The sequence below is a fragment of the Triturus cristatus genome, chromosome 11, assembly GCF_964204655.1.
Source record: "Triturus cristatus chromosome 11, aTriCri1.1, whole genome shotgun sequence".
Taxonomy (NCBI): Eukaryota; Metazoa; Chordata; class Amphibia; order Caudata; family Salamandridae; genus Triturus; species Triturus cristatus.
The window spans coordinates 405,860,059-405,887,504 of NC_140594.1; the positions used below are offsets into that span (position 1 = coordinate 405,860,059).

At 49.1% G+C, this 27,446-nt stretch overlaps 1 protein-coding gene and 1 pseudogene across 1 annotated transcript in view; both read right to left on the reverse strand.

Moving 5' to 3' along the window:
• The window catches only part of LOC146784317 (melanin-concentrating hormone receptor 1-like), a 267,323-nt gene that overhangs the window by 141,569 nt on the left and 98,308 nt on the right, over window positions 1-27,446 (reverse strand). The window lies entirely within an intron of this gene.
• Window positions 25,511-26,131, reverse strand: LOC146784318 (small ribosomal subunit protein eS27 pseudogene; annotated as a pseudogene).

Consider the following 27,446-nt stretch of genomic DNA (forward strand, 5'->3'; position numbering starts at 1 on the left):
GTGCTAACCTTGTTTACGTTGCTTCACTTGTTTTATTTTGCTTTATATTTCTATCTTCTTGGAGGCCAGCTGTATTCTGATTTGGCAGCTAGTCTTGAACCTGATTCCGGGCAAGCTCCACTGTTTGTTACCAAATATCTCTATATAAAGAGTGTGCCCAAAGAGACACAAGGAGAGCACTAGAGGAAGTGTCCAAAGGTGCGGTGATTGCTCATAACACGGTTAAGACCACCGAGGGGATGGAACCCTATCTCTATCTCATGCACAACGTCCAAGAGAGGTTTTTAATGTGTCGTTTTAGGCTCAATCTTTTACCACATTTACTGGCAGATCCGCCAGGTTTTACAGTGTCAATTGAGCAAAAGGGTGCCTGCGGCTGCGACAATAGGTCTCCGCAGGACACCCTTCATTTTGGTTTTTTTTGTCCTTTTTATTTAATGCCACGGCGGAAGTTTTTAATAGAAATTTTAAAAAGGGCAAAGCTGACACAAGCTAAACCTGCTCTGCTCTTTTTACAACAAGCTAACGAGCCGTTGACATTATGTTGTATGATGAATTTTATTAAAGTTGCGCTGAGACTAAGAGAAACTAGAGGGGCGGTTTTAATATGATTATTATGGTATGTGTGGTCCGCCTTTTCCTGTGGTTCTAATGTAATATGATTTTTAGTTAACGGTCCGAGGGTGAGTCAACTGTGTCTCCCCTTGATGAATTGTAATTCCAGCCAGGGTTCTTAAGATGATTTAATTGTGTTTTTAAGGATAAACTAAATTGTCTGTATTTATATGACTTTTATGGTGTTTTTTAATCACCGAATAAAGAACTACTGACTGACTGAGTGTGCCAACAGTGGAAAACATGCAGTGGCACCCACACACTCTCAGTGTGTACATCAAAGCAGCAAGCTGCATGGCAAGGGGAACTACTGCCTCTCCAACACCCAGCCTGCGGTGCAGAGGGCTCCCACAGGAACTGAGCTGGGCGCTCACACCTTGCCATGAGACTCAGCACCCCATCTGGCTTAAAAAACACCCACCCAGCATGTCACTTCACAGTCAGTCAGCTGTGATCGGAAAGTGTTCCAGACGGTTTCAAGGTCTGTATTTATGCAAGATACACTTAGCTATGTTTGCTCTATTGGAATGTCTGGTGTGTGTGTGCAGTTATAGTAATGTGTGTAGTGGAGAACACAAAATATATTTTGGGGGCATTTAGTAATAAGTGTTTGATATTATACAAGGAAAACTATTTTGTTATCTTTGTAATAAGTGTTTACAAAGGGAAACCATTTTATCAGCTTTTCAAAAATAAAGCTTCGAGTTCAAACGCAGAATGTATGATGCCTTTTCGGCTATATGCAGCTGTTTGCGGCTGGTGCATATGATCTATGCCATTTTACCATGTCTATAACTTGTGATGAAAGCGATACCAAGGGGGATGATGGACGGAGCGTTTTAGCAAATCAAACACTCACCCCCAGTCAACTGATCTGGGTTTAATCCATCATCATTCTTTAGCTCACTTGTGATGTGCATGTTAAACAATGACCTCTGCAACAGACTAGCTCGCTGAGCTAACACAGAAACAATTTTGGGATATACATGTTACATACATACTCTGCTCTGCCACAAGCACATTTAGCTTCTAAGCTTTTTAAAAATGATTTGAGCTTATGACCAGAGATTGTCTCATGTGTCTCTAGCAAGTGCAATAACCAAATGCTCTATCTCACAGTGTTATAAGCTGGATACACACAAGTCTCTACAATAGGTGCGTTATTTTTTTACTGCAATGATGATCGGCACGCAGAGCGCGCTGATGTCAGTACAGTAAATGTGAAAGTAAAACAAGCCAATGAGCTCATTTTACTTTCACTGAGTCAGGGCTCGGGGGCATATCTCGGCCCTCGAGCACTGATTCTCACAGGAGAGATATGGTTGGAACAGTGGTACCTCTACCAAGTGGAGCCCGGCTTGGGGATCGCCCCATGAGAGCGATACCCAAGCAGGGATCCACCTACTGGCCACCAGGGATAGGGCTAGAGGCCCGTTTGGCAAGGACTTGTGTTCCCCCCATGGCAATTTGTATATTTTAGTCTTTCTACCCCCATGAGGGGAAGAAGGGGGTAATTATCCCTGATCTGCCCCTGAGAGGGCAGAAAGCCCACTAGACACCAGGGACATTTTAGTTATGTAAAATATAGGTGTGGGGCCTGCCCAGCATGGGCATGAGCATGCCCCCACCCTAAGTAAATGGGAAAACAGTCTTTCTGCACCCCTGGACAGACGGGTGTAATAATCCCTGACCTGCCCCCAGGGGGGACAGAAAGCCCACTGGATGCCAGGGAAAGTATTTTTTTTTAATATAGTGGTGGGGGCAGCCCACCATGGGCATGGGCATGGCTACGCCCCCACCCCAAAGAAATGGGTCAACAGTCTTTCTGTCCCTCCCGGGGGGGGAGGTTGTGGGAATTAACCCAGATCTGCCCCCCAAGAGGGAAAAAAAACCACTAGGAACTAGGGGCCGCATTACATACAGGGCGTATTTTCATTGTTTGTGCCGGACGCATCTTTTAAAAGGTGCACCTGGTGTAAACAATGAAAATGCCCCCTATTACGATGAATGCGCTGCCCCCAGGACAGCCGCAAATTCGCTGCTTTACTGCTGTTCCATGTTTTCACTGTGCAGGCAGCAACCCACCTGCACTTCTGAAGGGGATTAAAGATCCCTTTGCAGGCGGGTGCAGTCAATGACTGCACCCGCCTGCAAGGGGATGTCTGGGGGTCCATGGGACCCTGTTTTTACCCCTCCGCCAGAGGGCTGCCATCACTCTCAGTGCGCCTCCTGAGGGCTTCTTTGCCTCTGCACCTGCGTCTGTAGTAGGGCGCGGGCGCAGAGGCACGCGCCCATGCAAATAAGGGAATGTCCCCTGCAGATACCTCTGATGATTTAAGTGCGGCAGCGCTATCGGTATTACAGAAGGGACCGCACCAATGTCTGCGGCCCCTTCTGCAATACCAAAGTGCCCCTTTACCACACTGGGGCACTTTCTTTAACACGGCCACATGGATTTGTTTTTTTAAATATAGGGGTGGAGGTTGTCCACCATGGATATGGCCACGCCCCTACCCCACATAAATGAGGAAACAGTCTTTCTGCCCCCCTGGGGGGCAGATGGGGTCCCCAATGTGCACCCAGGGAGGGCAGAAAGCCCATTAGACGCCAGGGAAAGTAAAAAAATATATAGGGATTGGGGCTGCCCACCATGGTCATAGCTATGCCCTCACCCCAACTAAATGGGGTAACAGTCTTTCTCCCTTCCCTGGGAGGCAAATGGGGTAATTACCCCCGATCTGCCCCCCTAAAGGCAGAAAGCCCAGTAGACACCAGGGGACTTATTATACATGCAGCGTTTATTACTTCATGGCGCTGGGCGCACATTTTAAAAGGTGCACCCAGGCCCATGAAGGAAAATGCGCCGTATTATGATCAATGCGCTGCCCCCAGGTAATCCGTGAACTCGTGCTGCACATTCATGTAAAAAACTGAGTGTCTGCTTTGAAGCTGCTTTGTGTTTTTATAGTGCAGGCGGCAACTCGCCTGCACTTTGAAGGGGGAATAGAGATCCCCTTGTAGGCAGGTGCAGTGAGTAACTGCACCCGCCTACAAGGGTATGTCTGGGGGGTCCAGAGGGCTGCCATCAGGGGGTGCACTGACAGAGCTTCTTTGCCTCTGCGCCCGAGGGAGCACAGAGGCAAAGCGATTCCCTCATTTACATGGGGCACCCACACAAGCAAATGAGGGAATGCCCTCTGAAGATAGAGCTGGTGATTTATGTGCGTCAGCGCTCTTGGTATTACAGAAGGCGGCGCACAAGCGTCTGCGGCCTCTTCTGTAATACCAAAATGCCCCGGGGGTGCGCAAAGCTGGTGCAAACCCCTGTTGCGCCCTAGAGGCACTTGTATAATGCAGCCCCCAGGGATTCGTTTAATATAAATATACAGGTGAGGGCTGATCAGCATGCGCATAGCCATTTCCCTAACCCAAGTAAATTAGCAATAGCCTTTCTGTCCCCCAGGGGAGCAGATGGGGAAATTTACCCCCGATTTGCCCCCCAGGGGGGCAGAAAGCCCACTAGATGCCACAGAAAGTAAACATAAAATAGGTGTGGGGGCAGCCCATCATGGGCATGGCTATGCCTGTATCCCAACTAAATGAGGAAACATTCGTTCTGCCCCGCTGGGGGGGCAGGTGGGAGAATTACCCGGATCTGCCCCCTGAAGGGGCAAAAAGCTCACTAGATACCAGGGATTTTTTTGTTTTTAAATATAGGGGTGGGTGCTGCCCAGCATGGGCTTAGCCATGCCTCCCCAAGGATATGGGGCAACAGTCTTTCTGACCCCGCTGGGGAGCAGCTGGTGGTAATTTCTCCCATCTTCCACCCTCAGGTGGGGCAGAATGCCCACTGTATGGCAGGAATATATACTTTTAATAAAATAATGTGCTGGGTCTTGCCCATCCTAACATCAAAAAATGCTGTGCCACTTGTGTGGTTGGGCCTAGTGCCCACAACAGGAATGGATCAAACCGAGGTCAATAGGAGGGCTCCCATTGACCTTGGATTGAACCATTCCTGTACGGCCCCAGCCGCAAAATTGGTGAAGCATATTTATCAGCACAAGTGGGGCAATGCTGGGTGGTAGGAATTTTGTGGATTCCTTTGGATTCCAGAAGTTTCCATCACAGAAATGTAAGGAAAACGTGTGAGTTGAGGCAAAATTTGAGGTTTGCATGGCATTGTGGGTAAAACCTAATGGGAGCCACACAAGGCAAATCACACTGGACTCCGCTAGCTGTCTAGTTTTAAAAAATGTGCGTGTCTGCTAGGTTTCCCTAGGTGCCAACTGAGCTAGGGCCCCAAATCCAGAGCTACCCACTTTTTAAAAAACTGGCGAGTTTTGAGTGGAAAAATGTGATGAATCCATGTTGCCTTTTGGGCTGTTTCCTGTCACAGGCAGTAGGCCTAGCCACATAAGTGAAGTGCCATTTTTATCGGAAGACTTAGGGGAATGCTGAGTGGAAGGAAGTTTGTGGCTACTTGCAGATCCCAGAACTTTCCATCACAGAAATGTGAGGAAAATGAGTTTTTTAGTCATAGCTTGAGGTTTTCAAGGGATTCTGGTTAAACAACCTGGTGAGGGGGCGTGGCCAAGATGGCACCAGGAACAGTCGTCTTTCTGTAGGGATCCGCTCCATACTGGTCCCATTCACATTCATCCTGACACTTGAGATGTGGTGAGTCTCCCACACTAGAGAGCGGACTATCCCTAGCTACCTAGGATGGACAGACAGGCTTTGAATGACTCCTGGCAGAGCTAACGGGGCGACTGGCATGTCTCCCTGCTGGACTCAGCCTTGTGGCTCGGCAAGAACCCGAGGCGTGGTTGGGTGCGGAGGCAGGTGAGGCGAGCCTTCGGGCCCAAAAGGGTAGCGGCAGCACGGCTGAACCTCGCTGCGGGGGACGACTGGAGCTCCAGAGTGTGGGCCCCCTTATGGTCCGGTGGGGCAGGAGAGAGGCAGGAGACAGCGTGTCTGCGCAGCTGCCAAAGAAGTGAATGCAGCCACGCCTGCAATAAATAGCCGCCTTGATCGGCGAGGCATTGCATTACAACCGGCACTGTGCTGCCGACATAAACAAAGCTGCGCTGCCGCACTGGTGAATGTGACCACGTTCTACTGCACTAACTGCCTTGGTCGGCCTCCTCTACACTACGGACCTGGTGGCCACCAGCGGGGGTGAAACGTGATCCTATTGAGCAGCACACCAAGTGATTGTTAAACGTGGCCTCCCCATTGTCGTGTTCCCCTGCGGCCCCCCCACAGTAATCACGGACACCGTACTCTCTTGTGGGCAACTCTTTATTCTGACCTCTTCCTTCGGTATCCCTACACTAACTGCCCTTCCTTTCCTGGCGCCTCCTCTTCCCGTTCCTCCTCCCTTGCTCCGCCCTGCCCGCTGCTAGACCGCACAACAGTACATCTCCCCCTTTGTTAACAGAACAAAACTCACAAAATATTTACATCTCCTCAATTAGCCGTCGGGGCTGGCGAATTGTTCGTCGTGGTCTGAGAGGCCGGCCTTCTGCTACCACAGTGGGGTTGCCTCCACTTTCCCCCTCCGGGTCAGTGGCAGGTTCACGTCGCTGCACAGTCTGTTCAGTTCTTGGTGACTCTAGCCGCGACTCCAGCGCTTCCTGCAGAGCCGAGCTACATTTTTGGAAGTGAGACACAGTTCGAGTAATGCGCCTACTGTCTGATTCTGCCGTCAACATTGTTCCCTTCTGTCGAGTGACTGTCAGGGGCTCTGCTCGAAACCTACTATCCATTTTCTTACATTGTTCCTGCTTAACCACTACACAGTCTCCTTCTCGGAAAGAGAGCGACCGAGCTCGCCTCCGGCCGTCAGCATACGTTTTCATGCCTTCTTTGCGGGCCCTATCGGTAGCCACTATTTCTCGATGGATGCGGTCTGGAGATACTGGTTGTAAGGCTCCTTCCCAGGTGGGTATCCGTGTCCGAACGGTGCGCCCCAGCATGAGTGTCGCTGGACATTTGCCTGTGGTGGCATGAGGCGTCGTTCGGTATGAGCGGAGCACGTCATTGAGGGCTGTTTGCATGTCTCGTCTGTCAAGCACTGCCTGCTGGAATGTTTTCTTGAGAGTGGCCATGAATCTCTTGACAGTGCCGTTGGCCTGTGGCCATAATGGTGTTATCCGCCGGTGTCGGACATCCATCAGTTTCATGAATTCACTGAACTCCTGCCCGTTGAACGGAGGACCATTGTCCATTTTCAGCACTTTGGGTACTCCCCAGGCTGCGAACACTTCATCCAGGACAGCGAGTGTGGTAACTGCTCCAGTGGAAGGGACAAATCTGGCAATGGGGAATCTCGAATATTCATCAACTATCACCAGCACGTACTTGCCCGATTGCATGGGGCCGTAAAAATCCATGGCTAGATCCTGCCACACTCCCGATGGTAGTGGTGTCATTTGAAGCGGGGCTGGGGGGTCACTGTGCCCTACTAATTGGCACTGCGGACAGTCCTTGAGGGTAAGTTCCACCATTTTGTCTAGAAACGGGAACCAGACTCGCTCCCGAAGGGCTCTCTTGGTCGCAACCACACCGCGGTGGCTCTCATGCGCCAGATTGATGACTCCCTGGCGCAGTTGTTGTGGGATGACAATCCGGTGGTCTCTCAGGAGCAGGCCCTCCGCCGTGATGGATAGTTCCTCGCTCACGTGTCTGAACGCCTGCAGCTCTTGACGCTTCAGCGGGTCACTCTCTGCGGGTGTGTCGTCCTGTCGCCACCGATGTGCTTGTACCCTCTGGATCACTCTTTGTAGCAGTTCATCCTGCGAGGTGGCTTGTTGGATGACTTCTAAAGGAACAGCCGGCGGCCGTGCCTGATCCACTACGAAGTGGATATACTCCTCGGCTACAGATGGAGCAGGACGTTGGGAGGCTTCGGGGTGTCTTGACATGTAGTCAGCTGGGTTGGCTGACTTCCCCGGTTTGTGGACAATGGTGAATGTGTATTCTTGCAGATGTAGTCCCCAGCGTTCGATGCGAGTTGGCATTTTGGAACGCGGGTTCCCAAAGATGGTGACGAGTGCTTGATGGTCCGTCACCATGGTGAAGTGTTTCCCATATATGAACACGTGAAAGTGCTCACAGGCCCACACTACAGCGAGACTCTCCTTTTCGGGTTGCGAGTAGGCCTTCTCTGTATCGGAAAGGCTTCGGCTGGCATGGGCCACTATGTGACGCTGGTCAGTGTCCTTATCGTATTGAGCCAGGATGGCACCTAGACCAACGGGGCTTGCGTCCACTATGATTTCGGTCTTGCGGTCCGGGCTAAAATATGCCAAACTGTCAGCTTTTCCTACGGCCTGTTTGATGTCCTGAAAGGCTCGCTCGCACTCTGGAGTCCACTCAAATGTCTGGCCTTGTTTGGTCAGCCTCCGGAGGGGGTGACTGAGGGTGGCGTAATCTTCAATGTACCGTGAGCAATAGCTCGCCATTCCCAGGAAGGACCGCACGTCGCTGACATCCCGTGGGCTCTTGGTGTCGTTCAACGAGCTCACTTTGTCCGGGTCAGGCTTCATCCCACCCTCGTCGCCAGCTGTCGTGTTCCCCTGCGGCCCCCCCACAGTAATCACGGACACCGTACTCTCTTGTGGGCAACTCTTTATTCTGACCTCTTCCTTCGGTATCCCTACACTAACTGCCCTTCCTTTCCTGGCGCCTCCTCTTCCCGTTCCTCCTCCCTTGCTCCGCCCTGCCCGCTGCTAGACCGCACAACAGTACATCCATTCACAGGTGAGAGTGCTGAAATGGGTGATCTCTGGGCCTGCTTCAAGCGCTAACTGGATAACTCAACTCTTGGACTCGGGAGGCAGTGCAGGGAGGCGACCTAGTGGCATTAGGAGGGCTGTGAACAGTGGTACAGCCGCTGCATGGGTTCACCTTCTTGCCCTTAAGACTCGTCACCTCTGCGCCGTCTCAGCACTGCCAGCAGAGTGTACGAGGGTCCAGCTTTTGGCGACTCAATAGAGCCCGCAGACCGCAGTGGGTGTATTATCTCTTGTTCCTCTGCCTTCTCTTCCTTTCGCTTTTTTTTACTTCATTATCTGGTTCGGGACCTGGTCTTTTTTGCGCCTTTCTTTCGGCCATCTTTTCAGTGGCACAGCTGCTGCGTGGGTTCACTTTCTTACCCTTAAGACTCGTCTCCTCTGCGCCGTCTCAGCACTTATTGTACTTATTGCACTGTTGACCATATTGTGGCCCGATGCATGTTAGCATCCAAGCTAAGGGTGAGGGAGTTCTTGTTATGTTAATATTTTTGTTTCCTGTCAAATTTGGCCAGAGCAGCACCAGCGAATGTCTGGGAGTGGTAGTCGGAATGGGGAGACGGCATATTGAAAGGCCTGGGGCAATTACATAACATACATGCCTACCACATACAATGTCTTTACCTGGAAAATCAGTGGCATGGCGACTCCAGTACGGTGACACAGGATATAGGCATACCTTAAGCATAAGCATATTCATATTGCTTGCCTCCAGGAGACACACCTCACTGCCACAGAGCTAGACAAGGTATCCAGAGGCTGCAGCAGACGATAATTCAGCACTGGATGTTCCGTCTACTCTCATGAGGCCCTGATTTGGATTGCTTCAGGGGTGATTTACGTGCTGAGCAGGACTATACACTATCGTCGGTCCTGCACTTGAACCCTCTGGCACTGACCCTCTGGGATGGGTATTTCAATTGTGTGAACAACACTGACATGGATCGCTCAATTCCTCACCCCCCCCCACCCCACCGTGACACAAGGTCTCCAAGTGACCAGGCACTTAAGGCAGTGCATGACTGCAGTTACAAGATATCTGGTGGCTGGGTCACCCAGGGGAGGTGGAATACTCATACTATATTCCAGGCTATCAGGGACACACTAGAATTTACTCTATCCACTGTAATGCCAAACTCTGGTCTCGGGTGCTCAGCTCTGAATAAATAGGCTGGACATTGTCAGACCATTGCCCCCTCAAAGTTGCATTCTGCTGGGGAGGGCAAACAGAGGCCCTTCTTGACATGACGTATAGGGACACCATAAGCACACACCTGCTCCATTATTTCGAGGAAAACAAGGGATCTGTTGGCTCCAAAGGTGTAGAGTGGAACGCAATGAAAGCCATCATACGAGGTCACTGTGTTAAGAACTCATGGGGGGGAGTGATCCTCCCTACTCCTTAGTGTCTTAGATTTGGAAGCACACCTGCGGGCGACCAAAGGAGAGGTGTTGATGGTGGGCGAGCACTGTGCACGGCTGACGGAGCTTCAGAAACAATGTATGGAAGAGCTGTGCCTCCTGGACAACACTGACTATAAGTCCTCTTTGGTGCACAAGCATGCGGATGGTGATAAACCAGGTCACACACTGGTATGGCTACTGTGTTTGGCAGTAACCTGGACAGGAGCGGTTTGTAATCCCGCTGGAGACACCCTAAACACTCAGGCGGACATAAACTAGCCATTTGTCCAATGCTATGAGGTAATTTACTCCCCTCCTCTAGACCCTCCATCGAACTGGGTATGAAATTATATTCAGGAGGCCCTCCTTCCATGGCTGACACCCCCCTGCAATTCCAGGAACTGGAACACCCCTTACAAATCAAGGAAATACAAGCGGCGATACGTCAGATGCCCAGAATAAAGTCCTGGGAACTGACAAGTTCCCTGTACACTATTATGCAATGTTTAGGGCCACCCTTACCCCCAAGCTACTGATGGTTTACCAGGAGGCACACCAACGGGGCATGTTACCTGATTCCCTATGTGGGGCCATCATAGTGGTGTCGTCCAAACCAGATATAGATCCTTTAGAGGCGAGTTCTTACCGACGATTGTCAATGATCAACATTGACTACAAGATTTGAAATAAGCTGCTCGCTAATCAGTTGCTTCCATTACTATGGACACTGGTCCACCCGGACTACTGTGGATTTAATCCCAACAGGGCAATTTACTATAATACATGCCGTCTGTGTCATATTATGGGTATGGTCGAGGAGGCAGAGGACCTTCCGGTGGCGGTCTCCCTAGGCTTTGAAAAAGCTTTCGACACTCTTGGGTGGTCGTATTTGCTACTAGTCTGTCTTGGAGGCCCGGTGATAGGACTGGTGTTTCTGGGATCAGTCAGATTGCTCTACATGGCCTGAGAGCCAGGGAGAGAACTGGACGTCAGTTTGAGATTGGTAGAGGCACACGCCAGAGCTGTTCCTTATCACCCATAATTTTCGCTTTGAACATGGAGCCCCTGACTGCACTAATGCGAGCGAGGGGCCCAGACTGGGGCTTATCAGTGGGTCCCTCTATGCAGATGATGTGTTGGTCTACCTATGTGACCATGAGCAAGTGTTGCTGGCACTATTCGACCTGTTAGACTTTTGGGGGATATGATGGGTCTCCGAGTAAACTGGAGGAAGTCTTGTGTTTTCCCCTACTCAGGGTTGAGCTCGCACACATGGGAGAGCCAACGGACAGCTGCCTACCCTGGCGCTTTCAGACATTTCAATACCTGGGTATCAATGTGTACCAGGATGATAAGGACCTCTTAGATGGTAACCCCAGGAGAACTCTGACGTTACTATGTCAGTTTCTGGACTTCTGGACGTGTTTGCCCTGTCACCTATGGGCTGGGCTTCCACAGCCAAGATATTGGTGCTCCCAAGGCTTTTATATTTCTTTGCAGCAGTACCGGTGGTCCCAACTAAAGTGATTTTTAGAGACATGCGAGTGTCTATCTCAGACTAGGTGTCTATTCGGACACTTCAGCGCCCAGTGATGGAGGGTGGGATGGGAGGGCCAGACCTCGAACTCTTTTTTGCTGCAGCACAAATACAGTGGCCCATTCGATGGCTGGTGGGTGACACAATGGGAGAGAGTAGGGCCATCCAGGAGAAGCTGGGTAAAATAGGACTCTTGCACTGGCTGCTAACACGGGGGCCTGTCCATGTACCAGGAAAGATTGGTGTGTTACTCTAACCTCTGTTAGAATAGGTACATGGAAGCCAAACATAGGCTGATACCCTATGCCCTGCAAATGCCCCTCTAGATCATGCCTGGGTTGACAGCCCTGCTAGTGAACATGATTCGATACAGTGGCAGGAGGCAGGCGTGACCTGCATAGGCGACCTCTTTAATAATGGAGCCCTGCGCTCCTTTCAGGAGCTGCAGGGTGTTTATGGGTTGGGAGCTGGGCTGTTTCTTGCCTACAATGCGCTCATCCTGGAGATTAGAGGCACTTGGGCGGTAGGACAGGAGGAGCCAACCCTCCATCACGGACTTCAGTGCATCCTAACACACGGCTTTGGTAGAAAAGCAGTCACGATGCTATACACATCTTTACAGGCTGCAGAGGCAGATCATGCCACGCGCAGGACGATCCACAGGGACGAGTGCCTATGGACTGTGCTAACAGTCAAGCAATGGGGGATGGCCACAGAGCAGGTGGAACATGTCTCCCGCAATGCTTGCTTCAAGTTTACACAATTCGACAACTTCTATCACCCATACCTCACACCGTACTGACTCTATAATATGTTCCCAAGAATGGCCCCACTTTGCCCGCGCTGTCATCAACCCAATGTGACTATTCTAAAATGATATGGGTGCCCGACACTAGCACTGGTGTGGGTGTAGGTGATGGAGCATATATTGACAGTGGTAGGTGTACAGTTGCCACCTGACCCCCTATTCTGCCTGTTAAGAATCACCAAACGGATGAAATGTACCAAACATTACCTGAAAATAGTAATGTCCCGGAAGGCTGTTCAGCCGCACCTGATTGAATGCTGGCTGCAGGTAGTACACACATGGTCAGTGGCTGAGGCAGATACCTTGTCCCAGGACCTGCAGCTCAGGTGGGGTGGGGGAGCTGCTACGCTCTGGAATGCATATGTACTAAAACTCCTGGATAAATTGAATGCCCCTGCATAGTTATTGAGTGGTTGTGATGTGGGGTGGTTGAAAACGGTCCTGGATGCACATCCTATGGGAAGCCCTAAGAGAGTCACCAGCCATCCATCGCCCACATAGGGGATATTATGTGGTTGGCCAGAAGGTGTGCCTTGCTTGTCATAGTCCTCCCTTATATTCTTACCTGTTGTTATTGTGTCTCCGCTATTGTCTTCGATGTCCTGGTTCGCTGCTTCTGTTTTTTTTCTCCTCGTTTCTTTATACTTGGCATCACCCTGGAGATTGTAATGGCATTATGTAATCTATTTGCTTCGAGGTGGGCGGTAAAAGATTGACGGTGTTAAATGGCATGTCTACCGTGTTTCCTGGCATTTTATCATAATATTATGTACGCTTGGGTGCCGGTATATTTGTTGTTACATGACTTTGACCTATTGTTGAAATATTACTAAATGCCAATAAAGAAAAAAAAGGTTTCCCTAGGTGCCTGCTGAGCTAGGACCTAAAATCTAAAGCTACCCACTTTGCAAAAATGGGTCCATTTTGAGTGGAAAAATGTAATGCATCCATGTCGCGTTTTGGGCCATTTCCTGTCGTAGACACTAGGCATACCCACACAAGTGAGGTACCATTTTGATCAAAAGACATGTGAAAGCATAAAATAGTAGAATATTTCTTATTAACAATCGGACTTCGCTGCATTTGTGCCTTCCAAATGTAAGCCAGTGTGTAAGAAAGAAGACATTTTGAAAAAAAAACACTAAATCATATGCTTGAATGGGTAACCACAAATTCAGAAATGTACAACTAACCACTACCCCTAAACTCCATATCTTGTGCCAATTTCAGAAATACATAGGTTACCTTGGTACCTATTTTTCACTCTACATATTTCACCATATGAATTTGTTTATACTCAATCACAATGAAAAACCATTGTACGGTGCAGCTCAGTTGTTGGCTCAGGGTACATCAAGTTCTTGGAGAAAGTACAAACCCTATATATCCCTACAACCAAAAGGGTTTCGCCAACGTAATGGTGCATTACTTTTGTAAATTGGCCATTTTGACAAAAAGTTACAGATAAAAACATTGTCACAAATGGCTGTTTTTTCTCACTCATTTTCAATATTTCTTCATTTCAACAGTTAGTTTATTTGGGAAAACCATGAGGGATCTACACATATGGCCCCCTGCTGAATTTGTAATTGTGTCTACTTTTCAGAAATATATAGCTTTCCTGGTTCACCAATGGGTTTCACACTGGTTTCCACAACAAACTGGAAGAAGGTTGAAAGCACAAAAAATAGGAAAAATGGGTTACCTCTGAAAAATGCCAAAACAGTCGTAAAAAATGAGCTTTTTTTGATTCAGCTTTACATGTTCCTGAGAACTTTGAATATAGTGACTTTAGCACAGCAAACCGTTTGGTGATGCTATTATTAGGATAAAACCAGACACTTTTATCCAAAGCACTTTTTTCCTATTCCACAAAAACTCCAAATGTAGCTATATTTTGGCTATTTTCTCGGTCCCCTCCAGGGGAATCCACAAATCCAGGGTACCCTTAGAATCCCAAGGATATTGGGGGGAAAAGGACACTAATTTGGCATGGATACCTTACGAGGACAAAAACTATGGAAGCCAAGCACAAACTACCCCAAATAGTCAAAAAAGGGCTCAGGGGGGAGAATGTAGCACTACAAAACAAAGACACATTGTGTTAAAAAAACATAATAAATAGGAATTACAGGAGAGTAATTCTCACACCAGGTGTTATGGCCATGTAGCAGGAGCAGATAAGGCATGAAACATGTTGACCCTACTTTAAGACCCTAAGGCCCATTGTTTCCCTGTTAGGTTCTTATTCCTGTTTTTAAACTTGGCATAGGATTTTGTCCTGAACAATAAAGATAGGCAGTTATTAACCCGTAGCCAATTTTAACTTCACATCCCAATTTACCTCTTTCTCTTCTCCGTCAAGTATTAGGCAGCACCAACCGTTTCATTTTTTGAGCGGTTTGAGTAAAAGATGTCCGGTGAAGAGCCCCCTCGTATGGGGCCACCGGGCATTGCAGCTCCCGCCCAGCGAGGAGCACGGCCCAATGATGAAGCATGGCACTTCGGTGGGAGAGGACTTATGCCTCCTAAAAAGGATCACTTTAATGTCAGCCCTCCAGCACCAACACCAATTTAAGTATGCCACAAGAGTTTATTAACTTTCAAGTGTTCTTAAATGTTTGTCGAAGAGCATATTGAAGATCTGGCTCCCGAGTCTTGGCGCTCCCTGCCCTCGTCATCACCTGAGAGAGGAGTATCACAAAGGAGTCAGCGCAAAGGAGGCTCCAGTGCCCAGTACTTTGTTCTTCTGCTTGCTGCACACCTGGGCTCACAAGCACCTCTAAGGGCTGTGTGACCCACAAGGTTTAGTATTGAAAACAAAATCAACCCTCCTTAGCCAGATTTACCCCAGGACCCCAAAACTGTAAATTCCCTCAATGGCCCCTGCCTATTTTATTCTGTGCTCCAATGGTGTGCCTTTGAATCTGACTTATTTTGGGCTGCATTAGAGAGAGAAAGTCAAGTCTACTGGGACGTGGATTACTTTCCCGTCTCTTTTGTCTGCGCGTGCTTTCACAGAAAGTAATTAAGGAATGTTGTCAAACACCTCTGGCTGAGCCACACTGATTCTAGTTCATATTGTATTACTGTGCGTTACATATTGGCCAACTCTGCTGATTTAAGAAGTCAGAAACTGCTTCTTCGGCAAAACTAGCAGCTACAGGTTTCTCTGAGCCATCCTTCTGCTTGAGGAAAGCTGCAGATCGAATCTGTAAAGAAGTGAAACACAGTACCCTGAGCAGAAAGGCTTGCCAACGAGTCGTAAGGCAGAGTAGTATTCAGAAACATGGAGGTTCTTTTCCTGACTGCCTTCCCTGTACTGCACAGGTATGCTGAGCGATGCACCGAGGTTGTGAGCAGAAACACTGCCACAGTGCATAAAAGGTCTGGTTTATGTCAAGACATTCCTCTCTCATGTTCATACAGCAAATTAATTCAGTCACTGCTAATTTTCTCTAAAACACCTGAGGGCTGCAACGACATGCAGTGGCGTAACTAGCGCTGTTGCCACCTGGAGCGAACCCAGTGTTTCCCACCCATCGATGGCCAGTGGAGGTAAGAAGGAGGGGGTGGTGGCGACAGACGACGACCAGCGGGTGGGGTGGGGTGACAGATGACGACGAGGGAGAGACAACTTACCTTGTGCTTGCTGTCGCCCCCAAAATAGTGCTGCCCGGGGATGACCGCCCCCCCCTCTCCTGCCCCCCCCCCCCCCCCCAAACTACGCCACTGACGACATGGTACCTGCAGGCAACAGTTAGACGATATTATAGTTGAAAGATACATCTTTTTGGAGCAAATTTAACTACAGGGTATTCGACAGTGGTTTAGCGAGAGGAAACACAGTGCACCAAGGGATGAGTGGGAGATTTCGATGTGGGAAATCAAGAGGGTAGCCTGAAATATGAAATACTTCCTACTTTGAACCATGTCCAGAATAGCCCTGAGTGAACAAGTGATGCAAGCGGGCCTTGCACTCTTTTGGGAGGGGGTGCCGTTCTTTTTTTCAGTTTCTCAACTCTTCTTTTTGTCTTTATTCCATCTGTCTATTCATACATTCTCCCTAGCCCAAGCTGCTAAAGTGGGGGTTTCATGACAGCCCAGTGTATATCATTATTTGTATGATTAATTAAAACCATTACAAAATTCTCTATAAAAAAACACAATGTACAGGGTTCGAGGCCTCCCCGGCACTGGTTATCGTTTTTCCGTATTTGTGTCTGAATTGTGCTTTATTTTCCCTGTGCACTGTGCCCTAACTGTGTTTTATTTTCCTGACTGGTGTTCCTTGTTTATCTGCTGTATTCACAGAGGGTCCCTGTAATTCTTCCCGTTGTTTCTCCCCGCACCCACGTCCACCCGTAGCCCCTCCCCCTGACCCCCCGCTCCCACCTCCCAGCTACTCGTTCCCATCCCCCACCCCTACATAATGGCGGCCGCTGTGCGGTCGCGCCACTGGCGCACTGAATGCACGCCTAAGGCAAGCCGGTCCGCGCCCGACCAGCGCCAGGTCCCCGGCTCTCCACGGCCTCATCGCTACGACTCAGCCACCCTCCACGCACTCAATCCCGGAAGACACGCCAACTGCGCAAGATCCTCGCTGACCACCACCCACGGACAATTCTCGTGCAGGCCCTGCGGCAAAACCTTCAGCATCAACAGAGCCCCAGCGACCACCGAAGGAACTTCCGATGCACACCCCACCGAAACCCTGTCCTGCATCCTGCTCAACGTGCGCTCCCTGCACGGACACGCCATAGAAGTCTGGGAGCTGCTCGACACCCTCTCGCCCGATGTCACCTTCTTCACGGCGACCTGGACCAACGTCACCTCTGGTCCCGACCTTGCCGCCGCCGTCCCGGATGGCTACAAGATCCAGAGAAAGGACCGTCCTCACTGACCTGGAGGCGGACTAGACATCGCACACAAAACCCACCTCCGCCTCTCCACATCCAGCACGAATGACCCCCACTCTAACACAGAACACCTTCACTTCCAGATCCAGACGAACCCCAGGACCACGCTACGTGGCACCCTCATCTACAGACCACCAGGACCTGACACCCACCACGCAGCAACCATCGCCGAACTCGCCGCACCCCACGCCATCACCTCCACGGACTACATTTTGCTCGGTGACCTGAATTTCCACCTCGACAACGGCAACGACCCCGACTCCACTGTTCTCCTCGACAACCTCGCCAACTTAGGACTGAAGCAGCTCGTCAACACGCCCACTCACAGGGCCAGCCACACCCTCGACCCCATCTTCGCGGGAGGAACTAACATCCGCTTCCAGCACATCACCCAGCCCCTCTGGACTGACCATTACTGTGTCCACTTCACCTTCAACACCACCTCCGCACCCAAGCCCACCCCACGCCCGCCATGATGGAACTGGAGCAGGGTCACAGTTGAACTCCTCAACACCACCCTCCGCCAACACCCCCCCAGCGCCACGATAGACCCGAACATTGCAGCCAGGGATTTTCACCGCTGGGTCTCCCACTGCGCCGACAAGCTCGCACCCCTGCGCCCCACCGCTAAACAACGCCCGCCGAAAGCCGCCTAGTTCACCACAGAGCTTCAAGAAGCCAGACGCTCCTGCAGACGCCTGGATAAGTCCTGGCGAAACCTGAAAACCACGGTAGCATGGAACAACCACAACAGCGCCCTGAAGGAATACCACCAGCACATCAGAGACACCAAACGGACCTTCATAAAAGACAAAGTTCAGACCAACACGGCCAATGCCAAGGAACTGTTCAATGTCATACAGCAGTTTGAAAAACCCACCTGCGAAGCCACGGACATCACACCCTCCCAGTAACTCTGAAACAAACTCAGCTCCTACTTCCATCTTAAGATCAAGGCCCTCTACGACAACTTCAGTGAACCTAAGACAAGCACCAACGCCCTACCCACCGCCGCAGATAAACCCACCATCACATCCTGGGACCCTGCCACCGCCGAACTCATCACTGCTACTATGAAGAAGACCCACTCCGGATCCCCAACGGACCCCTGCCCACCACACATCTTTCACAGGGCCGTCACCTCCATCGCACCCGAACTAGAACGCACCATCAACCCCTCCCTCAGCTCAGGCATCTGCCCAGACGACTGGAAGCGGGCAGAGGTTAAACCCTTCCTCAAGAAGCCATCGGCCGACCCAACGGACTTGAAGAACTACCGGCCCATCTCTCTCCTGCCCTTTGCAGCCAAAGCCACCGAGAGACTAGTGAACACCCAGCTGACCGCCTTCGTGGAAGAAAATGCCATCCTGGACGCCTCCCAGTCTGGATTTCGCAGCAACCACAGCACCGAGACCGCCCTCCTCGCCGCCACTAATGACATCCGCTTGCTGCTCGACCAGGAACACATCCTCCTTGACCTCTCCGCAGCCTTCGACACCGTGTCACATAGCACCCTCACAGCCAGACTACTCGACGCAGGAATTTAAGGAACCGCCCTCGAATGGATCCAATCCTTCCTCTCTGGCAGAACCCAGAGGATCCGACTCCCCCCTTCCTTTCCGAACCCACAGAAATCAACTACGGAGTCCCCGAGGGATCTTCACTCAGCCCCACGCTCTTCAACTTCTACATGGCCCCCCTCCCCACCATCGTCAGACAGCATGGGCTCAGAATTGTATCCTATGCCGACGACACCCAGCTCATTCTCTCGCTCACAAAGAATCCCAAAGACATCAGACTCTGTTTCCAGGAGGGCATGAAGAACATGGCAGCCTGGATGAACAACAGCTGCCTGAAGCTAAACTCAGAAAAGACCGAGATCCTCATCCTCGGCCCCTGCACCTCTGCCTTGGAACACACCTGGTGGCCCTCCGCCCTCGGGAGCCCACCCACCCCCACAGACCATGCTCGGAACCTCTGCATCATCCTGAAATCCTCCCTCTCCATGAACCGCCAGATCAACGCCGTCGCCTCCCCTAGTTTCAACTGCCTGTGCATCCTTCGCAAGACTTTCAAGTGGATCCCCCATGACTGCAGAAGGACCGTCACCCACGCACTCATCACCAGCAGACTGGACTACGGTAACTCGCTCTACGCCAGAATCAACAAAACTCTCATGCACAGACTCCAGACCATCTAGAACGCCGCAGCCAGACTTGTCCTGGGAACACCGCGCCTGGAGCACATGACCCAACACCTACGAGGCCTACACTGGCTCCCCGTCAAGAAGAGGGTCACTTTCAAACTACTCACCCATGCCTACAAAGCCCTCCACAACATCGGACCCAAATATCTCAACGAGAGAGTATCCTTCCACATACCCAAGAGGAACCTCCGCTCCACAGAAACAGGACCGGCGGGAGAGCCTTCTCTCGCATCGCAGCCAAAAGCTGGAACACGCTCCCTGTGGACATCAGACGCTCCCAGACCCTGCACATGTTCAGGAAGGACCACAAGACCTGGCTCTTCGACTGATCCGGAGCCGCCTATCCCCCCTCCCACAGCGGCTTGAGACCCTCACGGGTGAGTAGCACGCTATATAAACCCCCCCTGATTGATTGATTGAATGTAAGCAGGTGAGCATTTACAAAGTATTTGTACATGTTAAAAACATACAAATTTAAAATGTTGACGTCGGGACCTACGAGACAGGCATGCATGTCTTAACATTCGACTTGTTAAAAAGGTGGCTGGGCCCCTAAGGTGCATAAGGTGGTTTGACAAAGTGCAATTTTAAACGGGACCTCGCGAGTCTCTGGAGAACGGGTGTGCAGGAACGCGCGTAGCAGCGTGGCTGATTTAGATTTTATGGCTTCTTTATGCGGTATAAAGGATCCGCTGCTGTCCACCATTTCAGCCAAATACTTGTAATCTGCATGATTGCTGACCGCCAAACCTTTTAGATGCTACCAGCCTCATTTATCTTTCTTCCTATGGTCATGGTCAGCCCAGGGGTAAGTAGTACAGCAATGGAGGAGGGCGACCGTGTGGATGCAGAGGAGGCATGTTACAGGTTTGAACAGCATCAGACATAACCTGGAGCCATGGGTTGAGGGTGTAGAGCCAGGGGTTTTGCTGTTGCCTTGGATGCGTAGGGGCACTCTTCAGATGCATTCAGTAACTGGGAAACTACACTACGCTGAGGTGATACTTCAGGGTATGAGATTGAGCTCTTTTTTGATGCAGACGATTGATGGTGCCTGGCAAATTAAACTGTTAGGGGCTGTCAGGTGGGTTTTGGGAATGCTGGCCAGTAAAGTGCTACAGCTATCCAGATGAGAGCAGACCAGTGCCCAGACTGCTTCTCCTAAATCATTTTCTGCAAGGAACGGTGTCAGTAAGTGGATCACGATCAGCTAATGGCATGCTATCTTGGTTTTGTGTCTTGATTATAGCACGTGGGCATCCAGGCAAGTCCATGTTTGCCAATACTCCTCTCGGGAGTACCATCTAAGAGCTGGAAATCACTGGCTGCAGGAGGCCGCCTTGGTGCATACAGCATCCTATGTAGAGGGGTCATGAGCCGGGACCAGGTGGCACTCATCTGAAACATCTGGGCACTGTTCTTCAGATAGAACTCAATCTACCACATAACTATAATGCTGAAGCCGATTTAAACAGTGTCAAACGCCGCTTAGAGGCCAAGCGGCCTGAGATGGGAGATGCTACCATGGTCTATGAGCTAAAGAGTGTTGTCACCACCTGGAACGATCTTGTCTCTGTGCTGGAAATTGCCCCCCAGCCTAAAAATGGCCTGGTGGTCCTACCGGAGTGCATTTCACTTGCGCTTTTCATGGGAGATAATTAGAAGTTGCTTTTTTGACGCTCTTTCCAAACATTGACGTGTGTATGTGGTCAGTAGTTCAGAAAGTCATGAGGATCTAGAGTTGTCTTCTTGTGGAGAGGTAGGATCTGCCTGATCTTGAGCACAACCAGTGAGGAGCATTGCAAAGGGGATGCAGGGATGTTCAGCAGCGATGCAGTTGCTTCACTGCAGATCTCGTTCATTACTGACAGCGTTGTGTGCTTCAGGGGTCCAAGGAGCTTTGTCAGGTTTTCAGTGACAAGGGTGTTGTAGATAGACAAACTGGGTGTATTTTGAAGCTAAATCTTGGGGATGCTGGTAGTTTATACACAGATAATGTGTTGCTGCTTTGCTAACTTGTCCTTGAAGGCTTGTTGATGGATGAGAATTTCTCCTAGCTGTGGGTGAATTAGAGGTCTGTTGTGGGGTTATGCAGAGCTTCATGTCCCTGAAGAGCAGCCAGTCTGTGCTGGAGGCATCTCAGGTGGCACTCTTGCAAGAGGTAGCCTGTATCCGAAGATAGGTTGTTTCAGGGCAACCACTTTATCTTACAGCTCTGTCCACCACCACCACTTCTTTTCCTGGCATCAATTAACATATTTCCTCTTGATGAGCTTCTGACGTTTGGCTATCATGGACCGAGGTTATGTCGGGATATGGGCATCTGCTGCCATCTGGAAAGTGCTGGGTAGCTGAAATTCCACAGCAGAATCCTGATGTTTGTGCTGGAGTCAGATGAGGGCATCATAATTATCGAGTTATTTTATCAAGCATTTTGCAGGGTGTTTCACTCATCTTTATCAACCTCGGTTGGCCTTGTTGAACTTGAGAGCTGTAGGACAGGTCATGGGTGGCTGTGAATTGATCTGTCCAAATGTTGTTTAGTGAAGGGCTTCAGGTGATGGATTTCAAAGTCTAAGCCTCTGGTCCTGCGCTTATAATGGCATATGTAAAACCTAGAGTGCCAGAATGGAAAGTGATGCCTGGGTCCAAAGGAGATAACCAGAAATATCTGCTGTATCTGAGCAAAAACTGTGCAGCTTCAAGCAGGAAGTGACATGGATGAGTATTTGTGCAAAGTTTATTCTTTTGTTGCCATTAACTTCAGTGGCCAAATCAAATATCTGTGCTTTGGAAATCTTAGTGTCACTAGGTGGAAGAAGACATCTCATGCCTGTGAGATTCAGGAAATCAGAGGGCCTTAAAAAATGTAAATAGGGCCCAAAATGTGAAATAGCATCAGTGTGGCTGCAGCTCAAGAGCGACAAGGCAAGGACCAGAAGTGTGCATGCAAAGCGGTCCTTAACATAAGGGTTAGTGACTGGCACAATATGACCTAGTACCTTCTCTTGAATGGAAGGTGGGCACCTATTGGCCAAAGTAGATAGAGAATTTTGTGCAAATGTGTACTCTAACAATCACTTGTTTTCTGCAACTAGAGGAGAGTGTCATGTCTCAGAGCCAGACTCCCTGGAGGTGGCTACCGGTGCCCTTAGCGTTGCGCTTTTCATGAGGGAGACAGCGCGTCTTTGGATCACGCGCTTGGAATGCAGTAAGTAGTACTCAGCTGCAGTGCCAAGCTAGTGCCGGTCTCTCTACTTGTGATGTGCAGTGTTGGGAGGCTCCCAGGATTCAGAGGCATTAGGGATGTCAAACACAAGGTTCTTTTTCTTACACAAACCATTTCTTAGAAAGCCTATTCTTCTGGAAGAGTAGAGGTGAACACAGCGGCGTAGTGTGGGGTTTGCCAGCGCCCGGTGCATGGCAAGTATTGCACAGCACAATTGGCAACTTGCGCCCCTACGAGTTTTGCGCCCGGAGCAACCGCCCCTGTGGCCCTGCCCACGCTATGCCACTGGGTGAACAGATGTTTATCGATGCCTTTCCAAGATGGTTGCCTCCCCCGTGTTTAGTCTCTGAAGGCCCTATTCAAGATAATATGAGTAGCCCATATGTTGGGCTCTTTCTCAACCTTTATTTACTAGGGTTTGATATCTGCCTTTTCGACTTCTGCAGATACTATCAACTACAATCAAGATTTCCCAATAACGCCCAGGGAGGATTTTCTGCCCTTTGTGACTTTTTCCTTCTAATTGGGACCCTCTTAAGAGGACACTTAACACCTTTCGTGTGTATAATAAGTGCAGGTTAGTACCGTAACTACTGGGAGGAGTCACCCCTTTTCTAGACGTACAAGAAGTAAGCTTAAGAAAAGGTCACTGCTCCCAGTCCTTAACAGAGTAACACATTTCCTTAAAAGGCCTTTTTGGCAAGAAAAAGTTGCAAACATGACAATGAAGACACCTTCTTTGGAATCATCTCCACAGAAGCACACTCAGCTTGAATTCATGTAACTTGATGTCTTGATTTTAAAATGCTCCTCGGTGGACCACGAGCTACCAGCTGAGCCGACAAGATCTAGAGCTTAGCAAAGACATTAAAAAACAAGCCATCAAAAGACGCTTAACCTCAACATCACCTGAAAGCCCAAAGCAGGGGACTCATCAAAGCTCTCACATAAAGGTGGAATGTGTGGGATTTGTTGGTAGCCCAAATGAAGAACATGGCCCCACTCATACAGAAAAGTGATGACAAAGCTCTGCCGCGAAATATAGCTCAGTGCTTGCTGCAGCTCTCAGAAAACGAACACATGGTGATCAAGGCAGAGCATTGGTAGATGAAAAGGATGGGATCCATGAGATAGAAGCACATTGGCCACTGGGTAACAGGTTACTTGGTTCTCCCACCACAATTCCGCTGGAGAGGCCCTGTCCTGCTCTCTGTGTAGCACCATGGCAGAAAATGTAGAGCCTTCTGGCTGAGGACAGCAGGCAGCAATTTCAAGTTGGGAGGTAAACAGGAAGTCCCTAAGGAAGGGTAGCAGTGCAAGGACCGCACTACACACCCATAAGGCAAGGACACCAACGCTGAGGGACTGGCTCTCCTATCAAGGTGGTCTGAATTCTGATTTTCAATTCACAGTTTGTGGAAGAAAAACAAAAGAATGAAATACAATAGTGAGAGAGAGGAACACATCTATGAAGGTCACAGCTTTACTGAGCCCCCTGGAACTTGATCACAATTTCTGGTCTCCAGATTTTATCCCTGTATCCAAGCATGGCCCTTCAACTCATTTATTCTTACAGTCTTACAAATTCGACTGCGCTGGAGAGTTTGCACTGAAGCTGCAGCACATAGCGTCCAGGCTCTCTAGTCCAGAACTCCTCGCCCTTGGTGCCTTTGGGCATAACCGGTTGATCTGGAACTCCGTAAGGCTCTGAACACTTGATGGATCATAGTATAGACGCTTTACCCCTGATATGTCTTTGACTTAAGTTACTGTGTTTTTTTAATCAGGTTAGCGCCAAGAGCTTCTTCTCTGACGGTGTGCCTCATAAATAAAATGAATAAATAATAGTAAATAATGGGTTCTGGCCACAGAGAAGGAGGGAAGGTGTTATGCTCTAGAGTTGCCTCTGGAGTCTGGTGGCCCAGTGACCACATGGAACTCTTTCAGAACAGAGGAGGAGCACCACACCAGAACCAGCCCGTGAATCCACCATATGCAGACATTGGCTTGGGGTGGCAAGAGCTAAGGAGGAGCTAAACCAGTTCTAGCTCGCCTCGATGCACTAGGGCCGAGATACATGTTTCTCACAAATTACAAACATTAGCTTCTTACACAATTACAATCGGCGTAAGTGTCAAGGTGCACATTCCAAATCTACAAATCAGGTAACTTCCCTTTTTTAATGTCACTTCTAGCTAAATTATCACTTTAGACATGAAAGAGAAACATTTGATTTGGGATTATTTATTTTTTTTTTTTTTTTTTTTTTACGATTTCCCAAATCATTTATTCTGAGACTTTAACAACCAATTCTTTAGCCTCGCCTCAATGGTTTGTTGACGTACATTTCTGAAAGGGGCACAATGGATCGGGAATGGGGTGCCTCCCAACAGATGCAAGTATGAGAAAGCAACCATTAGCATACCCAAGATGGTTAACCAGCATCGTATCTAGCGTTTATATAGGTTGCCACGGTGGCGATCACATCTGAATGGCTTGAGCGCATGGCTGTGGTCCCTTCAAAAGAGCTGGTTGTGATGCAAGGGCCTGCGGTGACAAGCTTTGAAAAACACCTCCCTGACACGGACAGGCATCTATACAGCTGGTAGCACATGTCAAAGATTACGGGCATACAAGCTGCATTTCAGAGCACAGGCCAGAAGGTATAACCTACTGTTGCATAATTACAAGTTTCATTAAGGCAGTCCGTTTTCCGGGGTAACAGTCTCCGGAGCTGTGATAGAAAAGGGAGTACATTGTAACAGGCAATAGTTTTAAGTGAGCTTGGAGATTCCACTTGAAACGAGCAACAAGTTGTGAACTATACAGTACTATTGGTCCCTGCACTGCGTATCTTAGGGCAGCAGCACACGCCTCCCCCAAGAAATTCCCAACCATTTGTGTCATACCAAAGAGTGCTGCCTGAAAAATGGAAATTAAAGTCTGGCGAAGGGACTGCTAAACAACCCATTAAAAGCCCATCTTTCCGTAGAGGGATTAGATGTAGTACAACACCCTACTCAGCCTCATTCACAACCCCAAGTAAATGGGACAAAAACAAAGGGCTGGTGCCGAAACAACTCTTGGCGGAAGGAACTTCGCGAACCAACCATAACTGCAGACGAGTTTTATATCCAAATTTATTGAGTCCGATGGATAAGGCTACAGGTACAGTGTATGAGAGCCCAATATTTCCATCCAACATTCAGATTTCATTGTCCCTTCTCCATATTGTTTGCACTTGTCCACCACGGCTCAACGATCTGCTCCTGAACTGACGTTCTGTGCCACATACTGTGCAGGTAGTCCTACCCATCGTCACTCAGCATGCAGATGGCACTTAGTGCTGTTTTCGTCTGAAGGAGCAACCTTCCGTGAGCCTCGCCTTCCCCCCCGTGGGCTGACAAAGAACCGTAGAACAGCCCACACACAGGACCACCGTTTGTGCATGACTAAATACAGTGGTGATTTTGTAGCCACCTGGACACTTCACGTCCATGAAGTAAGAGTTTGGACTCTGAACCAGACGCTTCTTCTTGTGTTTCCTCTTCTCCTCCTCGGGAGACGGATGCAAGAGATCTTTTGCGAGAGGCATGTTTGCGCAGACACGGCCGCTGCTAGAAAGGGTGATTTGGGATTATTAAAAATAACATATACTTGTTCTTTACAAATAACCACAAGTGTCAACAGTTACTGTGTTTATTGTTTTTATAAGCCCTCAATAAGCAAGGAGGTTGCTTCAGAGTGCCAATAAAAACATAACACAATCATAAATCTCATATAGTACGAAACGCTTTTTTTAATGTATCCGCAACATCAACTCTATGAGTATAAAATATAAATTGCAGCAACACAACCGTGCTTTTTACAGCATAGCAACTTCGTCATTTTTTAATGTGTGATTCATCATTGCACTGCAGGCATACATGTGTTCATTACTTGTAGCTGCGCAAAGTATTCTTTAAGACAAAAAAGTACATTGATGTAAACGTGTGATGTGTATATATGTATCCTCTGTGGATCCGCAACACCGATAGATATACAAATATTTTTTAGCTTACTGAGGGGGTGGGGGTGGGGGGGAGGGTGTCCCTGAAGGGGCATGCCTACCCTGCTCCCTATGTGTTTTTTTGTAGGATGGAGACTGAGTCCCGAGTCCTAAAATGGCTACCACCTCATCTTTTTTGATGTGGTGGCAGTTAATCAGATCTTATTTTAAGATCTGTCAGCTGTGTGGGTCGTCCACGCCATGAAATATACAAAGTTTTTGAACCTTAGTTTCTTAAAAACTACTGACAGATTTACACCAAATCTAGCTTTCTGTGAAATTTGGTGTAATTCCATTCAGCCGTTTTTGCAGTATCGCTGTTTAGTTTTCCTAATGAAAACTGCATGGCGAAAATGTGTTTTGAGACTCCCTTTTTCTTTCCCACCGCTTGATGGATCACCCCAAAACCTTTAAGGAAGGAGCAGAGGTGGATGAACTTTTTTGGCAGGAAAGTTTTGTGAAGATTCGACAATGAGTACCAAAGGTATAAGCAAAACAAAAAATACTTTTCTATGGAAGCGTGGTCCTGACCGTAACTACTCAGTGGGAAGCGTCACTGGGTAATATGTATATAAATCTACAACAGCTGTACCTTCGCTTTGAGAACTTCTTGCTGTGACTCTCCAAATTTGCCAGTGTAGTCCAACACCTTTCAATTGGAAGTTCAAGTAGCACAGGAACTTTATTATCTGATAGGAGGACCCCCAATATAACTCTGAAAAGTTGCGAGCTAGGCATCTGGTGGCATGGTCCTTGTTTGTTGGCCTTCTGAGGTGCTGTTGGGTTGGTTTATCCATAGGTATGGTGCTGACTGTTGTCTTGTCTACTGAGCAGGGCTTTCTTGGAAAGGGCTTTGAAATCTGTTTGTACCTTGCAAATTG